Source organism: Myxocyprinus asiaticus, chromosome 26 (assembly GCF_019703515.2).
Source record: "Myxocyprinus asiaticus isolate MX2 ecotype Aquarium Trade chromosome 26, UBuf_Myxa_2, whole genome shotgun sequence".
In the NCBI taxonomy this organism is placed as follows: Eukaryota; Metazoa; Chordata; class Actinopteri; order Cypriniformes; family Catostomidae; genus Myxocyprinus; species Myxocyprinus asiaticus.
Window position 1 is genome coordinate 1463744 of NC_059369.1, and position 24861 is coordinate 1488604.

At 43.7% G+C, this 24861-nt stretch overlaps 1 protein-coding gene across 2 annotated transcripts in view; it reads right to left on the reverse strand.

The window, feature by feature from the left end:
- reln (reelin) overlaps nt 1–24861 on the reverse strand; it is a 238129-nt gene that overhangs the window by 132023 nt on the left and 81245 nt on the right. The window lies entirely within an intron of this gene.

Consider the following 24861-nt stretch of genomic DNA (forward strand, 5'->3'; position numbering starts at 1 on the left):
GTAAACCTTAACCCATATAACCCATATACATGTAGTTACCTAATATTACTCAGTACTTTGTTGTGGTGGTCAATGCCAGGACTTTTCAAATGTAATTTACAAATTATTATATGTAAAGCTGCATGTGTATGAAAAACATTATATATATATATATATATATATATATATATATATATATATATATATATATATATATATATATATATATAATATTGCGAATGCTTCTTTGCAGCTTAGAGTTTTTCAAAGAAAATGTATTCACATCTCCGAACAAGCTTGGCTGCGACACCAGAGTGTCAGGACTTAGCCCTGAGAGCGGACATAAATCTGCATGGTTTGGACGGGTGTGGAGGCCGTTACTTCCAGCTACTGTAGGTGCAGAAGCAGGGCATAAGTGTGCCACAAATGCCTCTCACACCTGCGGAAAGGTGGTAAAGCCCTTCTGCTCCATGTGGTTCAGCGCGGTAGAGGCATTCACTTCTGAAATGTGCGTGCGAGCCGAGTAGGGCACGTGCTGCATTTTGGAGGGTTCGGCCTATGTTCTCGGTGAGAACGGCACCATACGCCGGGCCGTGGTAGAGGCGATCATGCCTGAAACATGCGTGCGAGTAGAGAACAAATCAGCTGAATCAAAAGGATTTGATGACTCACTCGTACACTTAAAACACTAATTTATTGCCACCTTGTTGCACCTCCAGAAATGTTCACTAAACAAAACTTCATTAATCTGAATTAATTTTGGTGAACAGATTCAAAAGACACAAGCCACCTGAATAAATCAAAATCCCCACTAATAAAAGATACTTTACAAGCAGATAGAAAAAAAAACATTGTCCACAATTGTCAGAATTGAAATTGATTAAAGGTTTCTTTTTCAAAGACTAGCTTGTGCTCAGTCTTTTGTTTTTATGTGTGAAGGAAGCGCTCCACACCAATATGCCCTTTATTGTTGCAGCTAATTCTGCAAAATTGTGCAGTTAATTTGCTATACCTAAATCATTAAACATCACTTGAAATAGGTGCCTTTAGCTTATTACTTAAAGAAATTACCCCAGGAAAACATGTTTGTTTACCTGTGATTGTCTCGCCTCTGATGAGTTTTTCTCCCTGAAGTAGCAGTAATATTTGCAATGTGAAAGAATAAGTAATTAATGTAGAATCTCAGTATGGAATCACATAAAGGGATAACACATTTTTGATGACGTTGTTAGATATGGATAAAATATTTTGATAAAGTTGTTCAATGGAAGTCCAAAGATTGGAGGTTGTTGATTTGAATGTCTGTTCAAAAATAGATTAGGAAAACATCTAGTATCTTCGTTTTATCTTTGTTAGAAAGCAACGATCCCAATGGATTGGGACAAAAATGTTCCTCAGTAAACATCTAGATTAATTATTTAATGGGAGGTACAGACAGGAGTAAATATAAGTGAACATGTGCTGAATGATATGACCTGGTTTTTCAAATCCTGACAACCATTAAAAAAAAAAAAAAAAAAAAAAAATCACTGTTTCCTGTTTTGGGTCTGAACCTTTCTTAGGTAGTTTTTGCTCTGTCATCAGTCTTCCTCTAGTCTTTTATTAAAAAATGTTGTATTGTACTGTGTATTACTAAAAAATACTGTTCCTAATGAAAGCTTGAGGCTGGGTTGTTGATATAATTCAACCAATGCACAGTATATTAATAGCAGTTTACATCAACCCTCACAGGCCCTGCCTACCCATATGTCCACACACTGAGCATTCACAGCCTCCACACTGAACATTTGCCCTGTGATAAAAATCTTCAGCAGCTCTTAGAACTCAATCTTATGACCCACAATATACTTCATTGTCTGTAAGTCCATGAACTCCAGCAGCTCTCCCTGTATAACCTCAAAACTGGCATTAGCAATGCTTTGCGCCACTACTAATAGAGGTTTTGTGCACTAAAGCTATTTTCTACTCCTGGCAGACATGAATTGCTGTTCTGGTTTCAGGTCAAAAGTCTGCACAGGCTGTTTTGTAGCTCCACACATTTACCTGCTTACAACAACTCCCAGGTGCTCTGCAGCCTTACAACTTCTAGACATTATACGATAAAATGGTCACATTTTTAAAGCCAAAGAGAGCCCCCTCAATCTGTTCCACCATCCACCTCTCTCATGTAGACAGAATCATGTCAGTCTGATCTCTGTTCTAGAGCCTGTGTTTTAGACTACTATTATTGGAAAATGTATGCACAATGTCAATAAAATTACATTTAATCTATTTTAATTTATTATATATTAGTACAATTACAATACAAAATAATGGTGTTCTATTACATGACAAACATATTATTAATCATCTAGTATTAATGTCTAAAATGTTCAATGTAAGTATATTAAACTCTAAATAAGAGTTTAGGGAATTAATATTAAACAGCACAGACAAACTGTAAATACATAAAATTCGGTAAATGGCAAGCTGTTGAATTTTTGCATGAGGTCAGCAGAAGTTTTGCTTGCTGGTTGTTTCAGATTAACTAAATCAACTGACACCAAAAGCATTTATGGTTGTAAGGCATTTATGTTGCTGTTCTCATGAATAACCAAACAACATCTCATGAATAAATGACAAACTGGAAAAGGGAGAGAGGGAGAGATGTTGAGGAGGGAAAAAACAAAATCACATTCATCTTTCAGGGCTGGGTAAAGACAAATTTGAAAATGGGATTTATAAATAAAACATAGAGCATAATGAAGAGCAGGAGGTTATGTTGGAGCAAGGCACTTCAGTATTTATGACACTGAGGCCCTGGCGGATTGTTCTTTAATATGGCAACATTAGAGACAAACATGAAGGAATGTGGTCCATTTAATGTGTTTAATGCTCTGATGTCAAGGAAAATGTTAAATGCATACAAATGAGCTCTTTTCATACACGTTTAGCTTAAGTGACACACTATGTTTTATTTAAACATAAACAGAAGACTGTAAAATAACTGAATGTGTGCTTATTAATCATGTTTTTTTTTGTTGTTTTTTTACATTGAGACAAACAGTAGCGTGCCAAGCTTAAAAGCTACTTACACTAATAACTTTATTTTTATAGCACCTTTTAGCAATTTAGCACAAAGTGCTTCACAAAACATGTAAAACCCAAAGTAAAAACAAAAATTCACAAAGTAGTAAAAGATAGTCTATATAAATTCATTTTTAAACGAGATTTAAAAACAGACACAGATTCAGCAGATCTAATACCCCAGGGCAGGCTGTTTTATAATCATGGGGCCTTCACTGCAAAAGCTCTGTCACCTTTTGTTTTATAACTTCACCTCGTGCGACCCCACGTCCTCATGCGTGTACATATTGTTTTGGCTTCGCTATACACTACGCATAATTTCATTTCATTTAAACAGACTGAACTCAGTTCAGGATGCTCTGAGCTGTCGGTAAAGGGTTACATTTTCAACACACACAGTCATGTGACAACATGGTGCCGATCTTGGTGAAGTTTGTCTTTGGGAGAAACCTCATTAAGTTTTTACATTGAAACCTGTTTGAGTCAAAAGAGTTAACAGCTCTAGTTTTGTCCAATATGCCATTTTTAAAATTTCAGTGATTTATCACGAAGCAGCATACTGTTAAACAAGATGACCTCCCGCAAGGACAATAAGCCTTAGTTACCGAAGAAATCCTCTATTTTCTGTGCATTTTCACACTGTGAATCAATGGGTGTATCCAAAAGCTGGAAAATGTTGCTTTCAGAGGCTGTATACAGGGTTAGGTTTAAAATAAGGTGCATTTCAAACTATTCTGAGACCAGTGCAGTCAGACAGCACACTGGAGATTAAGTCATTCACTAAATTTGGAGCAAGGTTGCATCCTATAGCTTTCTATGTAGCTAAGCGCATTCACTCCAAAGTTCCGGTCAAAAGTTCAGTTTCAGGCTGCAGATGACATTTGGATCACTCAACGTGTTTGGCAGACATGAGACTATGATAATCAGTACATAGATTCAGAATTTATCATATATAATTTTATTTTAACATGGTTGTCAGTGATTTGATGCTGCTGGCCATTACAGAATTAAATATGCTAATTTCTGATTGGTAAAATGCTTCAGCGCTGGCTATCACTTGTTTGTTTCACAGTTCAAAGAGAGAACACAGATTTTGTTGCAAAAGCGAAAAAAAAAAAAAAAACACTGTAACATAAAAGTCAAATCAAGTCAAATTATCTTTTTGTATAGTTTTTTATTTGTGCTTTTCCCAATATACATTTTTCCAAAGCAGCTTTACAGAAAATCACAAGCTACTAACTGAACTGAACGTATCTAACAAAGAAAATATTGAAACATATACAATAAACAGTTTTACTAGGGCTGTCAAATAAAAAAAATAAAAAAATAAACAATTTTTATATACATGTTTTTTAAAGGCCCCCAAATAAAGGTAATTTAGAAATATAATGATTAAAATAATTATACATATAATATTTAATACATATAATAATTCATACTGTGGCAACAGACAAACATTTAAACAATACAAAAAGTGTCTTTAAAAGTCAAAATATTGTTTGTTTTATTTCCACAACATTGAACTTATCCCTGTTATTGGCCTAAATCTGCCTGCTCTATTTTTAATGGTTGGTCTATGTACTTGTGGTCAGATGGACACTTTTGGAGAATCTCACTTTGTTTGCACTATATCTTACAAGTTTTCAGTGCCTGTAGTCCTAAGTGCTGTATTTTTAGGATGATGTGCATAGTATAAGTTAAACATAGTACAGTATGAAATTTTGAGTAACACATCTTGTGATCCCAGCTTGGTCCAGCTGTCAAAAGCCTTCAAAGGCCTCCAGTGGATTTGATGAGGCGCCTTGCCTGTACAGCTGGAGTGCTGACTGCCCCCTACTGCATCAAGTTGGTACAACAAGCTTGAATTGCTTCCATAGTAGGAACATTCCTTATTACAAATTAACGTACAGGTTGGGGGCATGGTTAATTGCCTTAATTTTTAAAATTACATTTTAAGCATTTTAGAATTAATAAACCTGTATGTTCTTGTTGTGGACCTATAAACTGACTTACACATTGATATAACAGCTATTTTTTAATGTATTTATTTTTTTTCTCACATTTTTCAGTAGTCCTATGGAGCTCTCGCAGCAGCAGTGTTTCTTCTTGCTGTGTAAATGTCTTTAACTTCATAATGTTACAGGTATCCCTTGTGCTGTGTAAACGTGCTTTAATTTTTCCTGATTTCATAGTGATATTTTGTAGTTTAAAAAGTAGTTTATTAAAAGTTTTATAGAAATTTGGTTCTTCCTGGTTGCAGTTTCATTTTAAGCGTATTAGGGTCCATCCCCTTTTCTCCCCAATTTGGAATGCCCAAATCCCAATGCGCTCTAATTCCTCGTGGTGGCGTAGTGATTCGTCTCACTCCGGGTGGCGGAGGATGAGCCTCCGCATCTGAGACCCTCAATCTGCGCATCTTATCACGTGGCTTGTTGAGCGCGTTACCACGGAGACATAGCGCGTGTGGAGGCTCACGCTATTCTACGCGGCATCCACACACAACTCACCACGTGCCCCACCGAGAGTGAGAACCATATTATAGCGACCATGAGGAAGCCCTGTATTTAAAACTTTTAAAGAGACCAGTCTCCTGAGGAGACTACGCTCTGCATTTAACTGAAAAAAAAAAAATAATAATAAAATAAAATAAATAAATAAATAAATAAATAATATATATTTTTTTTTTAATTGACAGCAAAATTCAGTCTGCTCCACCAAGGCAGTTCTACACACTCTTGTGTCAATGCATTTGGCAGTGACATATTCTTAGTTGTCACTGCAACGGCTTGTGATCAGGTCAGATTTGTTCATTTTGTAGCAGGTTGTTGGAAAATCATACAACACTGTTCAAGCACTTATAACAGATAATAACAAATTAACAAACATTGGGTTTTGTGAAGACATATTAAATGTGTGAATCCTACCTTCACATAAAAGATCAGTACTACTCAACACATCTGACTATCAGCTGTAGTGTGGTAGTAATTGTGATTGCGATTGTGGAGTGATGCTGCCTTTTGGACGTGCTATTGGAATTATCTTGCAAGTATGTCGCTCATGTTCAAGAGTTTTGTTGTTGCAAAACATAGGAAATATGAAGGATGCCAGGTTAATTTTTGCATATTTCAGGAACTCTTATTTTGACTGTAAAATATGTTAGTTAGCTTGTTGAAGATATTGTAATTTTGGTCAAATCTATGCTGTTTTGTCTATGTAAAAATTTACAGTATGTATTGAATGCATAATGATATCCTTAAATGTTCATGACCGAAATGGCAAGTGATAACGTCCTGGTTACTTTCGTAACCTCTGTTCCCTGATGGAGGGAACGAGATGTTGTGTCGATGTAGTGACACTAGGGGTCACTCTTGGGAGCCCGAAACACCTCTGCTTTTTTGAAAAAAGGCCAATGAGAATCGGCGAGTGGAACTTGCATGCCACTCCCCCGGACATACGGGTATAAAACGAGCTGGTTTGCAACCACTCATTCAGGTTTTGTGCTGAGGAGCCGAGACCAGGTCCCAGCCATTTCAGCAGGTAGTTCAGCGTTGTGGCAAGAGGGACACAACGTCTCGTTCACTCCATCAGGGAACGGAGGTTACGAAAGTAACCAGGACGTTCCCTATCTCTCACTCACTTGATGTTGTGTCGATGTAGTGACGCTAGGGGTCCCTATACAAAATGGCACAACTAGCTGAACTGTGTTGTGTGAACTGGTGGTGTGTGATGGGCAGACCGCTGTGTGCCTCGTAGCCAATGCACCAGGCCCCAACGCTCTTATGAGCATCGAACGGTCCATCAGGAACAAGTCGACTGCCCAACTATAGGGACAGGCTAGCCCAGCCGAGGCCTCTTTTTCCTCTTTTTTCTCCCCAAAAAGAGTGGAATTTTGTTAATGGACTGGGATCCGCTAGTGTCCACGGCGGGGGGGGGGGGGGGATGGGGGGGTTGTCACTCCCAAAGGGAAGACACCACAGAGACCACACCCCGCCCAGAGAAGGAGGGGGGGGGGGTAGTTCAAGTGGAAATACATCACATGATCTTACCGAGTCTTGTCAGAAGTATGTCATGTGGAGAGTCGCATGGTAGGTCCTACCCAAGGGGGGAGGAGTTTCTACAAGCATGGCGACTAGAGCAGAGGGCCCTCTGCTCAAGGAAGACGTAGTTTACCAAGATGGAAACGATTTTCCGGAAGATATAACATATAGGGTTACCTATGGGGAACCACCACATGCGGAGCATCTACCTCAGTACAGGGCCTTACCAGCACACTTACTGAGCCGGCAGCGAGTTTCTCCACAAACTCGACTGCCACAGGGCTAAGGAGGAAGTCATCCAGGGATCAGAGTCTGTGAACACTACTGGGAGTCAATAGCACATGTCTTCCCCTCAAGGGAGGGGAAAGGCACTATGCACAAGTGGTACACCTGGCCAGCTGTTCCGGAACTTACCTGCTTTTGCCTGCCACTACACGGGACATAACCGACTCAACCTGGAGATTGTAGAACCTCACAAAGGTGTTGGGTGTTACCCAGCCCGCTGCTCTGCAGATGTCTGCCAAAGAGGTACCACTGGCCAGGTCCCACGAGGCCGCCACACTCCTGGTAGAGTGGGCTCGTAACTCCGCAGGGGGTGGCACGTCCTGAGCTTGATATGCCATTGCGATGGCATCAATGACCCAGTGGGCAATTCTCTGTTTGGAGACAGCGCTTCCTTTCCGCTGTCCACCAAGGCAGACAAAAAGCTGCTTGGAGCTTCTAATGCTCTGCGTGCGATCCAAATAGATGCGTAAAGCTCACACCGGACACAGCAACGCCAAGGCTGGGTCTGCCTCCTCCTGGGGCAGCTCTTGCAGGTTCACCACCTGATCCCTAAAAGGGGTCGTGGGAACCTTGGGCACATAGCCCAGTCGGGGTCTCAGGATCACGTGAGAGTAACCCGGACCGAACTGCAGGCACGATTCACTGACAGAGAACACTTGCAGGTCCCTTACCCTCTTGATGGAAGTGAGCGTAGTCAGGAGGGAAGTCTTGAAAGAGAGTGCCTTAAGCTCAGCTGACTCCAAGGGCTCAAAGGGAGCTCCCCGTAGACCCTGAAGGACTACAGAGAGGTCCCACGGGGGAACGAGGCGTGGTCTAGAGGGGTTCAACCTCCTAGCGCCTTTTAGGAACCTGATGATCAAGTCATGCTTCCCCAAGCACTTACCATCTACTGCATCGTGATAAGCTGAAATAGTGGCTACATACTCCTTCAACGGCCGAAACCTCCGCAAGGCAAGCAGTTCTGCCAACAACTCTAGGCAGTTGGTGTGCCAACGCAGCCACGGGCCAGTCCAAGAACCGGTGGCTGTGTGCCTGTTGCATATGGTGCCCCAGCCCATCTTGGAGGCGTCTGTTGTAACCACGATGCATCTGGAGACCTGCTCTAGGGGAACCCCTGCCCGTAGAAATGCCAGGTCAGTACAAGGGCTGAAGAGGTAGCGACAAATCGGCGTAATGGCCACACGATGTGTCCCGCGGCACAATGCCCATCTCGGGACTCGAGTCTGAAGCCAGTGCTGAAGCTGTCTCATATGCATCAACCCGAGCGGTGTGGCCATTGCTGAGGATGCCATATGCCCCAGGAGCCTCTGAAAAGGTTTCAGTGGAACCGCTGTCCTCTGTCTGAATGCCTTCAGACAGTTTAACACCGACTGAGTGCATTCATTTGTGAGACGTGCTGTCATCGAGACCGAGTCCAACTCCAGACCGAGAAAAGAGATGCTCTGAACTGGGGATGAGCTTGCTCTTTTCCCAGTTGACCCAAAGCCCCAGTTGGCTGAGGTGTCGAAGCACGAGGTACCTGTGTGCGCATAGCAACTCTCGAGAGTGAGATAAGTTCAGCCATTCGTCGAGATAGTTGAGAATACGGATGCCCACTTCCCTTAGCAGGGCAAGGGCTGCCTCCGTGACCTTCGTGAAGACACGAGGGGACAAGGACAGGCCGAAGGGCAAGACCTTGTACTGGTACACCTGGCCCTCAAAGGCAAACAGCAGGAAGGGTCTGTGTTGAGATAGGACAAGACGTGGAAGTACGTGTCCTTCAGGTCTACCGCCGTGAACCAATCTAGATGTCGGACGCTCGCTAGAATGCGTTTTTGTGTCAGCATCTTGAACGGGAGTCTGTGCAAGGCACGGTTCAGGTCCAAGATTGGTCGCAACCCACTGCCTTTCTTTGCTATGAAGAAGTAAGGGCTGTAGAACCCTTTCCTCATCTTGGCTGGAGGGACAGGGTCTATCGCGCCCTTGCTCAGGAGGGTCGCGATCTCCGCCCGCAAGGTAGCGGCGTTCTCGCCCTTCACCGAGGTGAAGCGGATGCCGCTGAACCTGGGCGGTCGCCTGGTGAACTGATTCACGTAGCCGAGTCGGACGGTCCGGTTCAGCCATCGCGATGGGTTGGAAAGCGTGAGCCACGCGTCCAAACTCCGGGTGAGGGGGACCAAGGGAATAATCGTATCGGATGTACCGGCGGGAGGGGCCTCGTGGTGGGGCGGAACTCGAGGTGCCACGTCGAGGGGACTCGAGCCCCGTGGCCGTGCTGAGTCGAGGGATATCGAAGCACTTACCTGGCTCCTGCCACCCACCATGAGATTGGCTGAGGAGGGGGGAGGAGTCGTCTCGTCCCCGAGGTCCATCGGCACTAATCCCGTGAGGGGGTATTCGTGCCACAGCTGGGCGCCCAGTGGTGGGGGGTCCGCCACTGGAGCGCCAACCCTGCCAAAAAAGAACGGTGGACGGTGGTCGTGACGATGGCCATGCACACCAGACATGTGACCCAGGAAACAAGGAAACTGCTCTTTTGCTGAACCTTTGGGTACCGCAGCCTCTGGGGCATGCGGCAAAAAAAGAAATAAAAGATTCTCCTCCTGGCCCTCCACCGGGGGATGGAGTGGTCTGTGCACCAGCTCCAGAGAGATGGGTCTCCTTGCCCCTGGTCTCAGGGGTGCTTCGAAGCCTTCCTCGGGTTCTTGGCGGCTGGCTGTGAGACAGGGGGTGTCTGCTTCCTGCGATGGGCAGCATGCCGGGGCCAGGCCATGGGGGTGGGCTGCGGTAGAGCCGGAGATGTTGCTGCAGGCAGACACCTGGGATCTTGAGCTGCGCCGGGGCAGGATGTGCTTTATAGCCCCCGTCTGCTTCTTCACCGTCGAGAATGCTTCGGGCGCCCGCGCCAGGTGGCGGCGCTCTGTGGACACAAGTGCACCGCGAGCGCCTTTTCCACCTGGGGGATCACTGAATACCCCCAGGCCGCTCCACCATCGAGGGTAGCGAGAGCAGGGGAGCTGAAAGATCGGGACCGGGCAGTAAAAGGTGCCTCCCACGACCTTGTCAGCAACTCATGGACTTCCAGGAACTTGGCTGTTGTTCTCCATCTGGAATGCTCGTATTGGTAGATTTTGTCGCTACCTGCTTGCTTAAATCTTTAATGTCACAGGGATTAATCTCCACCTCTAGCTCTCTGCACTTATTTTACACTAGTTTGGAATGCCACAAACACAAGCGGAGGTATACAAACAGTGTATGGTGTTATATTTGTGCAAGGGCATATTTTGAGTGCACAAAAAGGTGTTTTGAACACATGCATGAGCTTAGTTTTGTAAAGCAATGTATTGTCTTGCACAAAATAATATTGTGCTTAAATAAAGTTTATCTGAATGTGTACTGATGTCCACATTTGCTCAGAATTCTGACATTAATGCATCTCCATTGTTTCATGCATATGCAAGATCTCACTTGCTTGCTCTTACTTGCTCTGCATGAACTATAGACTACTAACTTGCTTTTCCATCCATATTCTGACAAGTCCCACCTCCTGCATCAGGATTGGCTATTAGGAGCTGCTTACAAGCAATCTGCAATTGGACATTTGAGTTAGCTAAAGTAACCATGAACATCACAGTGGAACATCACAAAACTTCAGGTTTATTAAGATATAGTAGCCTTGAATGCTCAAAGGAATGCAAAGGTATTCTATCACATTTATTTATTTTGTACTTTTTGCTGTCTCAAACAAATGAAGTTCAGTATACTGTACATTGAGTATACTTTAAATTATAACAGGTCACTATGATGTTCTGCCATATGGGTTGGGGTAGAATGCATCAGCTGGCTCTAACTGTCCAGTGAGTCAGAATTTCTATTGCAATGCATTACTATTCATGCACATTTTTTAAAACAAACTGGCATATTCATCTGAATTACGTCTGAAAGTGTAAATTTGTGAGTACTTAGAATTTCCAATAATTCACCCTGCAGTGGACACAATGTCATGCTTTGAAGGCTGAGCAAGTGCTCATTCATTAGAGCAGCAGTGTGTGATGTTGTGCGGGCTGCAATAAAAAAAAAATTATAAAAAAAAAGGACCTGAATCAACTGTTATTGAAATTTATTGGGCTTCTGAAGTTATCGAGCCATGGACGGTAAGTGATTTTCTCTTTCCCTATCTGTCACTCACTCGACATTGTGTCGATGTAGTGACACTAGGGGTCACTCTTGGGAGCCCGAAACACCTCTGGTCTTTGAAAAAAGGCCAATGAAAATTGCAGAGTGGTATTTACATACCACTCCCCCGAACATACGGGTATAAAAGGAGCTGCTATGCAACCACTCATTCAGATTTTCTCTTCGGAACCGAACGGTCGATGCTCACTGAGCTAAATTCCCACGGCTGTTCATTCACCTCTGCTGGATCTGACGCCGCATTTCAGCGGCTTCTCCCCCCTCTGCATTGGTGCACTGCAGAGAATGCCCCTGGGTGCTTCGTCAGAAATAAAAGAGTATATTCTAAAAAAAGAGTATATTTCTCTAAAAGATCGGCACACACGGAACGTCTTTTTAAAGACGCGTCTTTTTAAAGATGCCTTTCCGTTTGTGTGTTATTCTTGGTTGCGCTCGTTATCTCTCACCTTCTGACAGTCATGATCGCTATCACAGAGACAGCGTTCGTGGATGGGTCATGTACTCATTGCGAGAACATGTCCATGGCAACGATACGGTCGCGGCTTGCCTTTGTAAGAAAGCAAGCCACCCCAGCATCTCCCCGCCCCGGTCCTTCTACCCATGGGTATAAGGCCAGCGCGGCTAGCACTGGGGGCGATTTGGTGACCCCAATGGGACCACCTCCACCGGGTATCCCCCCCACGGACCTCCCATTCCCCAGCATGCTCGTCTGCCCTGATCGGGCTTCCGGATGAGTCAACCGGCTCGTCTCATGGCGAGTTCGACCTCTTATTCAGAGCCCGAGAAGGTGATGAGCTCTCGAGTGCAGCATCGGAGAGCGGGCTCGTCCAGTCGGACACGGACGCCTCAGCTGGGCTCCTTCCCTCGGGTGCGTTCGCCCAGTCACAGGCTGACGCGGAGATGACGGACATGCTTTCCCGGGCAGCCGCGAGCGTCAGGCTAGAGTGGAAACCTCCGCTCTCCCCTGAACCCTCGCGGCTCGATGATTGGTTCCTGGGCTTGCGGCGCTGCCCACAGCCATGCCCTGCCCCAGTTCCTTTCTTCCCGGAAGTGCACGAGGAGCTGACAAGGTCATGGGAGGCACCTTTTACTGCCCGGTCCCGATCTTTCAGCTCCCCCGCCCTCACTACCCTCGATGGTGGGGTGGCCAAGGGCTATTCGGCGATCCCCCTGGTGGATAAGGCGCTCGCGGTGCATCTATGCCCGCAGAGCACTGCCACCTGAGACGGGTGACCCAGAGACAATGAAACCCGCTGCTCTGGAGCTGGTAAGCAGACCACTCCATCCCCCGGCGGAGGGCCGGGAGGAGAATCTTTTGTTACCTTTTCATTTAATTTCGCTGCATGCCCAAGTGGCTGCGGTACCCAAGAGTTCAGCAAAAGAGTGGTTTCCTTGTTCCCTGGGTCACATACACGGTGCACATGGCCGTCATTATGACCACCGTCCACCATTCCATTTTGGCAGGTTTGGTGCTCCAGCGGCAGTCTCCCCGCCCCTGCGTGGCCAGCTGTGGCACAAATCCGCCCCCGATGTGATGGGTCACGAGGACAGGCCTCTTCCTCTGCCATCCCAGGCTGTTCTGGGGGTGGTCACAAGGAGCCAGGTAAGTGCTTCGATGTCCCTGAACTCAGCATGGCCACGACACGACGTGGCACCTCAGGCTCCGCCCTGCCGCGAGGCCCCACCTGCCGGTACGTCCGACGAGATTGTCGCCTTGGTCCCCCTCGCCCGGAGCTTGGACGCGTGGCTTGCGCTTTCCAACCCGTTGCGATGGCTGGTCCGGACCGTCCGACTAGGCTATACGATTCAGTTCGCCAGGCGTCCGCCCAGGTTCAGCGGCGTCCACTTCACCTCGGTGAAGGGCGAGAATGCTGCTACCTTGCACATGGAAATCGCTACCCTCCTACGGAAGGGTGCGATACAGCCTGTCCCTCTGGCCGAGATGAAGAAGAGGTTTTACAGCCCCTACTTCATTGTACCGAAGAAAGGCGGTGGGTTACGGCCAATCTTGGACCTGCGAGTACTGAACTGGGCTTTACAAAGACACCCGTTCAAGATGCTGATGCAAAAATGCATTCTAGCGAGCGTCCGGCATCAAGATTGGTTCGTGGCGGTAGACCTGAAGGACGCGTGCTTTCTCGTCTCGATTTTACCTCGACACAGACCCTTCCTGCGATTTGCATTCGAGGGTCGGGCGTATCAGTACAAGGTCCTCCCTTTTGGCCTGTTCTTGTCCTCTCACATCTTCATGAAGGTTGCAGAGGCAGCCCTTGCCCCGTTAAGGGAAGTGGGCATTCGCATCCTCAACTATCTCGATGATTGGCTAATCCTAGCTCACTCTCGAGATGTGTTGTATGCACACAGAGACCCGGTGCTCTCGCACCTCAGCTGACTAGGGCTTCGGGTCAACTGGGGAAAGATCAAGCTCCTCCCGGTTCAGAGCATCTCTTTTTTTGGCTTGGAGTTGGACTCAGTCTAGATGACGGCACTCCTCACGAACGAGCGCGCACAGTCAGTACTGACCTGTTTGAAGGCGTTCAGACAGAAGACAGCGGTTCCACTGAAACTGTTACAGAGGCTCCTGGGGCATATGGCTCGGGTTGATGCATATGAGACCGCTTCAGCACTGGCTCCAGACTTGAGTCCCGAGATGGGCATGGTGCTGCGGGACACATGTCACCGCCTCTTCAGCCCTTGGACCGACCTCACATTTCTACGGGCAAGCATTCCCCTAGAGCAGGTCTCTAGGCACGTCATGGTTATGACAGATGCCTCCAAAACAGGCTGGGGTGCTGTATGCAATGGGCACTATGTTAGCACATCAACTGCCTCGAGTTGTTTGCAATTCTGCTCGCCCTGCGGAGGTTTCGGCCGTTGATCCAAGGCAAGCATTTGTTAGGTCGGACAGACAACATGGCAACGGTGGCATACATCAATTGTCAAGGCGGTTTACGCTCCCATTGTATGTCACAACTCACCCGCCGTCTCCTCCTCTGGAGTCAGCAGCACTTCAAGTCGCTGCGAGCCACTCACATCCTGGGCTACCTCAACACTGCACCGGACATGCTGTCATGACAGGTTACCCTCAGGGGAGTGTGGAGACTCCACCCTCAGGTGGTCCAGCTGATTTGGAGTCGATTCGGGCAGGCACAGGTAGACCTGTTCGCTTCCCAAGAATCCTCCCACTGCCTGCTCTGGTATGCCCTGACCGAGGCACCCCTCGGTATAGACGCGCTGGCACACAGCTGGTCCCCTGGACTACGCAAATGTGCGTTTCCCCCAGTGAGCCTACTTGCACAGACCCTGTGCAAGGTCAGGGAGGACGAGGAGCAGGTCATCCTGGTAGCACCCTACTGGCCTACCCAGACATGGTTCTCGGACCTCACACTCCTCTCGACAGCCCCCCATGGCGAATTCTCCTGAGGAAGGACCTTCTTTCTCAAGGACGGGGCACCATCTGGCACCCATGACCAGACCTCTGGAATCTCCATGTCTGGCCCCTGGACGGGACGCAGAAGACTTGAGTGGCCTACCACCCACGGTGGTAGACATGATTACTCAGGCTAGGGCCCCCTCTACGAGACGCCTGTATGCCTTGAAGTGGCGTCTTTTCGCTAAGTGGTATTCTTCCCGACGCGAAGACCCCCAGAGATGCGCAGTTGGATCGGTGCTTTCCTTCCTGCAGGAGAGGTTGGAAGGGAGGCTGTCCCCCTCCACCTTGAAGGTGTATGTAGCCGCTATAGCGCCACACCACGACACAGTGGACGGTAAGTCCTTAGGGAAGCACGACCTGATCATCAGGTTCCTGAGAGGAGCCAGGAGGTTGAATCGCGCTTTATGCATCTATTTGGATCGCACGCAGAGCTTTAGAGTCTCTGAGCAGCTCTTTGTCTGCTTTGGTGGACAGCTGAAAGGAAGCGCTGTCTCCAAGCAAAGGATTGCCCACTGGGTCATTGATGACATAACAATGGCATATCACGCCCAGGACCTGCCACCCCTGGCAGAGCTACGAGCCCATTCTACCAGGAGTATTGTGGCCTCCTGGGCCTTGACCAGTGGCACCTCTCTAACAGACATTTGCAGAGCAGCGGGCTGGGCAACACCCAACACCTTTGCGAGGTTCTACAATCTCTGGGTGGAACCGGTTTTGTCCCGTGTAATGGCAGTCACAAGCAGGTAAGTCCGGGACAGCTGGCCGGGTGTATCGCTTGCGCATAGCGCCTTTCACCTCCCCTGAGCTAAAGACGTGCGCTGTTTACTCCCAGTAGTGTTCACAAACTGTGTTCCCTGGATGATTTCCTCCGAGCCCTGTGGCAGATGAGTTTGCGGAGAAAATCGCTGCCGGCTCATTACATGTGCTAACTAAGCCCTGTACTGGGTAGGTGCTCCACATGTGTTGGTTCCCCATAGGTAACCCCATGCGATGTATATCTTCCACTAATTAGTTTCCCTGTTAGTAAACTGCGTCTTCCTTGGGCAGAGGCCCCTCTGCCGCAGTCACCATGTTTGTAGAAACTCCTCCCCCATAGGGTAGGATCTACCATGGGACTTCTCCACATGAAATACTTCCGACAAATCTCGGCAAGACCATGTGATGTATTTACACTCAAATACCCCCCACCTTTCTCTGGGTGGGGTGTGGTCTCCACGGTGTCTTCCCCTTGGGAGGGAAAGCCCCCCCCCTGACGTAGACCTGGTGGCCCCAGTCGGTTAACTCTTTTTTTGGGGAGAGGAAAAAAGAGGATAAGAGGCCACGACTGGGCTAGCCTGTCTCTATCTTTTGGGCAGTCGACTTGTCCCCGAAGGTCCATTCGACACGCATAACAGCGGGGGGAGGTTACGTGTCGGCCTGGTGCGCTGGCTATGAGGCACACAGTGGTCTGCCTGTCACACACCGCCAGTTCACGTAACACAGTTCAGCCAGTTGTGGCGTTTCGTATAGGGACCCCTAGTGTCACAACATCGACACAACGTCAAGTGAGTGACAGATAGGGAACGTCTTGGTTACTTGCGTAACCTCCGTTCCCTGATGGAGGGAACGAGATGTTGTGTCCCTCCTGCCACAATGCTGGACTACCTGCTGAAATGGCCGGGACCTTGTCTCGGCTCCTCAGCACAAAACCTGAATGAGTGGTTGCAAACCAGCTCCTTTTATACCCGTGTGTTCGGGGGAGTGGTATGCAAATACCACTCACCAATTTTCATTGCCCTTTTTTCAAAGACCAGAGGTGTTTCGGGCTCCCAAGAGTGACCACTTGTGTCACTACATCGACACAACGTCTCGTTCCCTCCATCAGGAAACAGAGGTTACACAAGTAACCAGGACGTTTTCGTCATATTATGTCAAGAAGCACATTTAAATGTTCACGTGCGCAGCTGTGTTCACCACAAGAAACGTGTGCTCTATAGAGAGCATGCGCACATACGCATGTGAGCGTTTAAAAAGCTTTTGGCTGTAGACAAACAGCGTGTGGGTGTGGAACTGAGTCAGTACTTGATACTGCTGGTACTTTTAACTGTTGGCTATTGAAATATTAAACTGAGCAGAAATGTCACGGCACCCCTACAGATAGTCCTGGCAGCACAATTTGGGAGCCACTGGCCTAAACTAACTGAACAAAGGGAGAAAACACACGTGGTTCAGAAATGGATGCTCAAAACTACCCAGGTGTGAAAATGCCCTAAGGATACATTTCTATCCCTGCCTAAAAAGATCACTGTAGCGCAGTCTTTATTTATCGAAATAATCGTAACATTTAAAGATAAAGAGCAAGAAGGAAGAATAGCGAGAAAGGGTTAAAAAGTAGAGAGACTGTTATAAATTGATGAATGTTGGCAAGGGTATGGTAAGAAGGAACATTACAGACAATCAACTGACATATGTAAACTGACTGATGCATATTTCAAGGAATTTCTTATTTTCTTATAGCAAAAAGTGCTTGTAATTTAACATTTCATTCTACATTCAATATTCACTTCAGCTGTATCCCTGACAGACACACACACACACACACACACACACACACACACACAGTAACTACATTTCCATCCAAAGGTTTTTTGCAAAAAAGGTGTAGATCATCAAAAAGTTTATTGATATAGCTGATGGAAACGCAAATTATCGCTAAAGTTTCACAATTGTCGACATTATATTTTTCCATTTAACTCTAGTGCATAACTCTATGTCTTCAAAAGTTGCAAAAAACTGGTTTGGAAACACTTTTTGTCAAGAAAATTGGCATTAACGCAAAAATGTAGTGTCACATGACAGAATTTGCCCCAATCATTAGCCTGTGTTAATCATGACGACGGCATCCTTGAAAGCCAATTTATTGTACGTGATAATGGATTGATCTTAATGGCATATAGATCCGATGCTGCAAATCTGACACTTCCAGGAGTGCCAACACAAATATCTCGTATCATGCACATGAAAAAGTGCACAGAGAACAAATTAATGGCCACTGTTTGTGATTAATTTAATCGCGGTAGACATCCGTTTATTTATTAAAATTGCTTTTCCACACCATTCAAAATAATAGACGGCAGTCATGGAATTAGCCCACAATACAATCATTTCTGTGCACAAAGATGTTTTAAATTAAAAATAAATACACAATACTAGGAGAAAAGCATCAGTGTGCTTTTTTTGGAACACTTACATAGCCCAATTCTTTACAATTTTTGTTTATACTTTTGAAAAAATGCTGGCAAAATTCCCTGTATTAAATTAAATTAATTACCAAAGGAAAAAAGCATTAAATAAAATAATTAATTACCAAATGAAAAAAGTCATATTTTTAGACCTATATATGCCTTTTCTTTACACAAACTTAAATTAGCTTTACCCTGTTCTGTAGATGAAAAAAGTCGGCTGAATGACATTCTCAGAATGTTCTACACTTTTTTCAAGACTATAAACTATCAGAATTATTTGTCCAATGCTGTGTAACTTTCAGAAAACCAGCTTTTGAACATTTTAAAACTTTTAAATATTTTAACTCTAACCCTCTTTACCTCGGATCGCATTTGCTGAGCTTCTTCAGAAAATGTAAATTGCATTATGATGCTAAAATTATAATTTTAGATGACAATCAAGTTCAGTTGGTCGTTAAAAGTTGCTGGACAAATATACGGGACATAATACAGTTGTGATTGCAATGCTTTAGATTAGATGATTGTTCAAAATAGCCTATTGAATATCAGGAATGTATCAAATGTAAACCCTGATATTACACCGCATCAGTTTTTCTTTTAATAGCTGTGCACACAGCATATTTACATCGATAGATGGTCCTTATATTAAGACCGAAAGTTTCCCCACTACTTGGTGCAGGTTGCCAGCTTGAACAGGGCCATGACGATTCGCTTTTGGGTCAGAACCGGTGGCAACCTGCGATAGACGCAACATCAGGACCAATATTACAGTCCTATCAGAAGGGCAACTGCTCCCTTTTGATTGCAGTTTTCATCTTCTGATTGCATTTATTTGTGAAATTAAAATGACAGTAAGCTGGCTAATTTCAGTGAATTGTCTCGATACTCTCCCCATTTTAACAAACGGGAAAAAAATTAGGGGCATCTGGGAGGCGAAAGGTACACAATTAGCGATAAACACATTTCTGTATGGACATGGCTTAAGGGCAGATTTATTTTGTGATAAACCAAAACTTATGTGACAAAGTGTTTTTTCTTTAAGCATGACGTCATCACGCACACAATTTTTATCGATAAAAGACCATTTGAATGGAAACAGGCAGAAGACGGCAAATTTTGCAAAACATTTTTACACATTTTCACTTTGTCTGTAAGAGAAGTGGATGGAAACTAGGTTAGTGACAGTGTGTCAGTCATACTGCTCCCAGAAGCTTTTGGAAACAGATAATTATGGTGAATAGAGTTCATATGTGATTACATGTTGCTGTCCAACACAAAGCGGCCCTATAGCACATGACAGTCTGACAGATAACCACCCAACCCCCACCGACAGCACCCTACAGGCCCATCACATACAAATGCACACATTCACACACATGTGTGAAGAGACACACACAGAGACATATATTACTGTTTGGATGGAACGGTCACCACAAGCTTTGTCCACATTCGAGTAACATCTGCTATTAAAAGCTCAAAGCTCATCCCATTTCTCCCCCACAACTATAATATTCCACCGTTTTCTAATCATGATTAATAACGGGAATTACATCCAATGTCAGTGCCTGTTACACATGCTCATTTTGCACATTTGGATTTAGCCTTTAAAATAAAAGTCTAATTGGCTGATTGATCTCCCTTGTTGAGCACCAGCTGGGATAGTTGACGAGTAATCAATCAGAAAGATGCAAAACAATATTTGGGCTTCTCTTCTCTCCTCTCATCTCATTTGGACTGAAAGACATGAGACTCACGTTCTCAAATGTATGGAAAGCGAGGAAGCATTTGTTGTTCAGAGAGTTCCCTCGGTACATGCAAATTTAATGAGCGTTTAGAGGAGGCTTCCAGGGAGTTGTTAGCAAATTACCTGCTCATTATACCAGGTCAATGGAAGTAATTTAAGCAAAGGTAAAAGGAGATGACCTTGACAACAGTTAAAGCTAATTACAAACAAGAACATTAAGGCAGTCTGGTATCATTTTTCGTCTCTCATTTGAGAGCAGAGGCACACAAATTCTTAAATGCCAAAAGTTACTGTAGCATGACTGCACACATTTGAGCAGTCATTTTTATTCACATTCAAATTGCTTTACATCATTACAGGCAAGGGCATCGTTGTCATTGGGGTGTTTACTGCATCTATCGCTATTCTCTGTGCCATGGATACATTTATGCATTTGTCAGATACTTTTATCAACAGTGATTTGCAGTGTATCCAGGATTTACATTATATCACCTTTCCATTCCATGAGAATCAAACCCATGACCTTAGTGTTGCTAGCACCATGCTATACTAGTTGAGCTACAGGAACACAGTTCAACTTGTTCTTCTAATACCACACTCTCTTTCTTCATTAGATCTGTTAGTAAAAGCTATATAAATAATTTTGTTTTCTTGCCCTCATAAAAATGATGAAGATTTATGTAGCTAAGCAAGCATCAACAACATAGTCACATTTTGGGATGCTGATAAAGAAGCAAAACCTGTGATGGGCTACACTCTTTCACTATTTGTTGCCTTAGGAGGAGCAGCTCCTGTGCATGAGTGACAGAGAGCAATGCTCCCCATAGCAAACCAGTAAAAGCTGCTGAAGTCCTCTTCAAATGGGGAGGCACTGTTGTGCTTTCATTAATCACATCTGAGAAGGAAGTTTGGTGCCTTAAACATCAAAACAGTATCTAAATGACTATAGCTTTGTAATGCTCAACTTTGAGGTCTTGAAATTATTTCATTAGTAGGGTTGGGAATCAAGAACTTTTATAACGTTTATAAATTTCTTATTTAGAACCAGTTTCATAACAAAAAATTGAATACAAATACTGGAACCAAATGATGTTCATGACATTTGGTTTTATTAACAATTCTTGAACGTACATTCTTCCGGCGATGTGCGGATGGGACACCGTACTAAAATACATTGACAGTGTTTCCTGTACTACCAGTCAGCGTCATTGCAACACCACTATTGAGTCAGCAGCACAAAACATACACACGATTCCTGAACGAATGACTCTTATGAGCCAGTTCTTTTGAATCTACAGCACAAAAAATACAGCGCAGCCAGTGTAGTCAGATTCTTGAACAATGGAAGTTTCTGATCAAGTACTTTTGAAATTACAGCATGAAATATACATTGTGATCAGTGTAGTCTGATTCCCAAACAAATGACTCTTTTGAGCTGGTTCTTATGAATCTACAGTGCAAAACATACAGAGATTCTTAAATGAATTAGTCTTTTTGAGCTGGTTGTTTTGAACCTAAAATGCGGCCAGTATTGTCCCATTCTCGTATGACTCTTATAAGCCAGGGCCCGTATTCACAAAGATTTTTATTTGACCACTGAGTTCTCCAAAGAGTTCCTAGCTAAGAGTTTTTGCTTAAAAGCTATTCACAAAACTGCTAAGAGCAAGTTTTAGTAAGGAAATCTTAAGAGTAAGAGTAAGGTGGAGTTGACCTCGTTGCTATGGATGACATCACATTTTATGATCACGCTCTTTTAAATCGACCAAAGTGATTGGTAGACAGGGAAGTACTTTTTCTCAGCAAATTTCTCATATACTGTATGTATAATATATATATATATATATATATATATATATATATATATATATATATATATATATATATATATATATACACTTCCATTGTAAGTGCCTCATTGTAATCCAGTCAGGAGGTGAACTAATCATTTCTGTTTCCTGTCACATGTCAAATAATCAAAAGACTCAGACTCCTTTGAATCGTTCATGGATGAGCCATCACTAATATTAAATATTTATCAGTCACTTTGACGGACTGAGTTGTAAAATTTCCGTCATGGTCTATTTTTATCTGGCATACTTGTTTTAATTTTATAAGTACTACATTCAGGGACGTAGCATCCATTATAATGGCATATACATGACAGTGGATAGGCTTAATGATATTTTTGACTCCCCAAGCACAAGTCAATTCTGCTCTGAACGTAGGCTAATGTTTGCACTTAAATTAAATGCAAGGAAATGGCTGAAACGATGTGCCGCTTTTTCATGCTTTCATTTTGTTACTATACTTTTTTGTGCTTTATTAATAAAGTGACACACTGATCATGCAGTAACACATGCAGTCAATTATTCAGATCTCTCGAAATCCGAACACAATTGGTCAAAAGAGACGCATACTACCAGGTGTTAATGGTGATGATGCCTGTTAATATGCATCTTAATACCAGGCAATAAACAGGGCACACTCACACACGCAGTGGGAGTGTGTGTGAGAGAGACAGTGAAGTCAAAACTGATGCACTAGGTGAAAAGGTTTTCTTATTTTTTAAATTTTCTGTCAATCTTTAAAAAAAAAAAATCTGTAAATGACGGAGAATTTTTGGTTAAAGCAAACCCTGTACATAATGTCTGTATATTTTCTGTACATTTAATATATCGTCCAACAGTGTATTTCAGTGTCTTTCACTGACGTTGTTCAAGGTTCATGGATATGTTATTTGTCACTTTCTGGTTTTTGTTTGTGTCCTGACTGATGGCTTTTCTTGAGGTAGGATTTATATACATTACAGCTAGTGTTATAAATGTTTCTGTCACATTAGCCCTGCAGATTGCCCCAACAAGGACATCAGGAGAGCTCATTGTACCTTTGAACTTAGCACTGCATAAAATAATTGTCTTAATTCTGAACATTCTTAAAACTAAATAAATGCAATTGAGAATCAGTATGAATATACAAGACAATATAATTTGTCTTGTTTTCAGAGAAATCTAACAAAATTTATTGTTCATGATTACAATTAGAAAAAAAAGTATCTGCCAAATGGGGTAAGGAGAAAAGAACTAAAAAGAAGAAAACAAGTTTATTTTTCTTACCCCATTGGTAAAGTTGTATTCTCGTTTTAAGCATAAAACCCCACTTTTTTTGGTAGATTTCTTTGAACACAAGACTTAATATATTTTGCCATTCTGCTTCTCAAGTAATTTTTTTTTCTTGTTTTAAGGAAGTTCAGATCATTTATATTGAAAATGAGACAAAAACACTTTTTGAAGTGCATATTTAAAGGTATAGTTTACCCAAAAATTTAAATTCTCTCATCATTAACTAACCCTAACCCTCATGCCATCCCAGATGTGTATGACTTTCTTTCTTCTGCTGAACACAAATGAAGATTTTTGAAAGAATATTTCAGCTCTGTAGGTCCATACAATGCAAGTTAATGGGTGCCAAAATTGTCCTTGGACTTTAAGTCCTTTTTTTGCTAGAAATTCTCCTCCCTGCCCAGTAGGGGGTGATATGCATGAAGAATGTGAATCACCAAAAACACAAGAAGAAGAATGTGAAAGTGAAAGTGGAGATTGTCTGAGCAGGGAGGAGAATTTATAAATTTATTTTTATGACACTATCTGTTAGGTTTAGAAGGATGTAGGGTAGGGACTTAATTTTGTGTATTTAAAACTACAATTAAAGGTTCCATATGCTAGTGCTCTATCATCTCATATTTGCTTGTTGATACTATTGGTTCGGTTTTGAATAAAGTTTAGGTTAGGGAGGTAGGTTTGTTCATTTGGAACTCCATAGAACATTAACCTTAAAAACATCATCTTTTTGGGGGGATATTTAACTTGGTTTTAGTGTCCTTCAGTGGACATTTCACCTCAAAACTGCAGAGATACGTGTAATGAGCCACATATTTTCATTTTGCAAAAATGTTGCCACAGTCACGTCATTTTCATGAGATCAGGCTGCATTTTTATGTTCTACACTGTACGTTCCAGAAACACAGCCTGCCCTGAACAGATGGTCCCTTCATAAACAGACCAGACCTTTTTTTATTTTTATTCTATTTTTTATTGTATTTTTATTATTATTATTATCTCTGTCTTGTTGTTGTATTGTTTGTGCACTGGAAGCTTCTGTCACCAGGAAAAATTCCTTGAATGTGGAAGCATACTTGGCAATAAAGCTCATTCTGATTCTGATTCTGACTGTGTTTTGTGTCAATTAATCCTCATAACAGCAATGCATAAACTCTTCCTGTATCAAAAGTCACATCACATTTTTTCCTACATGAATGTGCAGGCTTCATGGCAGGGTAAAGAACAAAGGGCTATAGATGATGATACACATTCATGTATAGGACAGCTCCACACAAAACAGATCGCCAGTGCTACAGAAATGCACTCGCAGCTGTCACCCCTCAGCCTTGCCTTTAGAGATTTGTTAGTGAAACGCCTGACAAAGACGGGCGAATCTGTGAAGTGTGGTGGTGTATTGCAACCTCATGAATCCTGAAAAACGGCTCTCTAAATGAGTGTCTGCACTAAAGAGATTTATTGAACAAAACCGCTCCGCTGCTCGCTGTCAATGAAAGCATGTCCAGACAAAATAGCAGCGTTACTGAAATGGTAGAAAATCTGAGTCACTTTCACCATCTGTGAGCTTGTTCACTGAGCAAACAGATCTAGTTACTGCAAACATACATGGCTGATGTGTGCGGCTTTAATGATATTCATTATTGTTTGCTGCAATTTCAGCTGGTAAATGTGCATATTTATCCTTGACATAAGAGTGCTATGTATTTGTATGGATCTCTAGATTGTTGAGTGCCTTGACAGTGTCCTTGTGCAGAATATTCCAGAAATAAAACATCTTTGTGCAGTCTGGTCTCATATGTAGTGC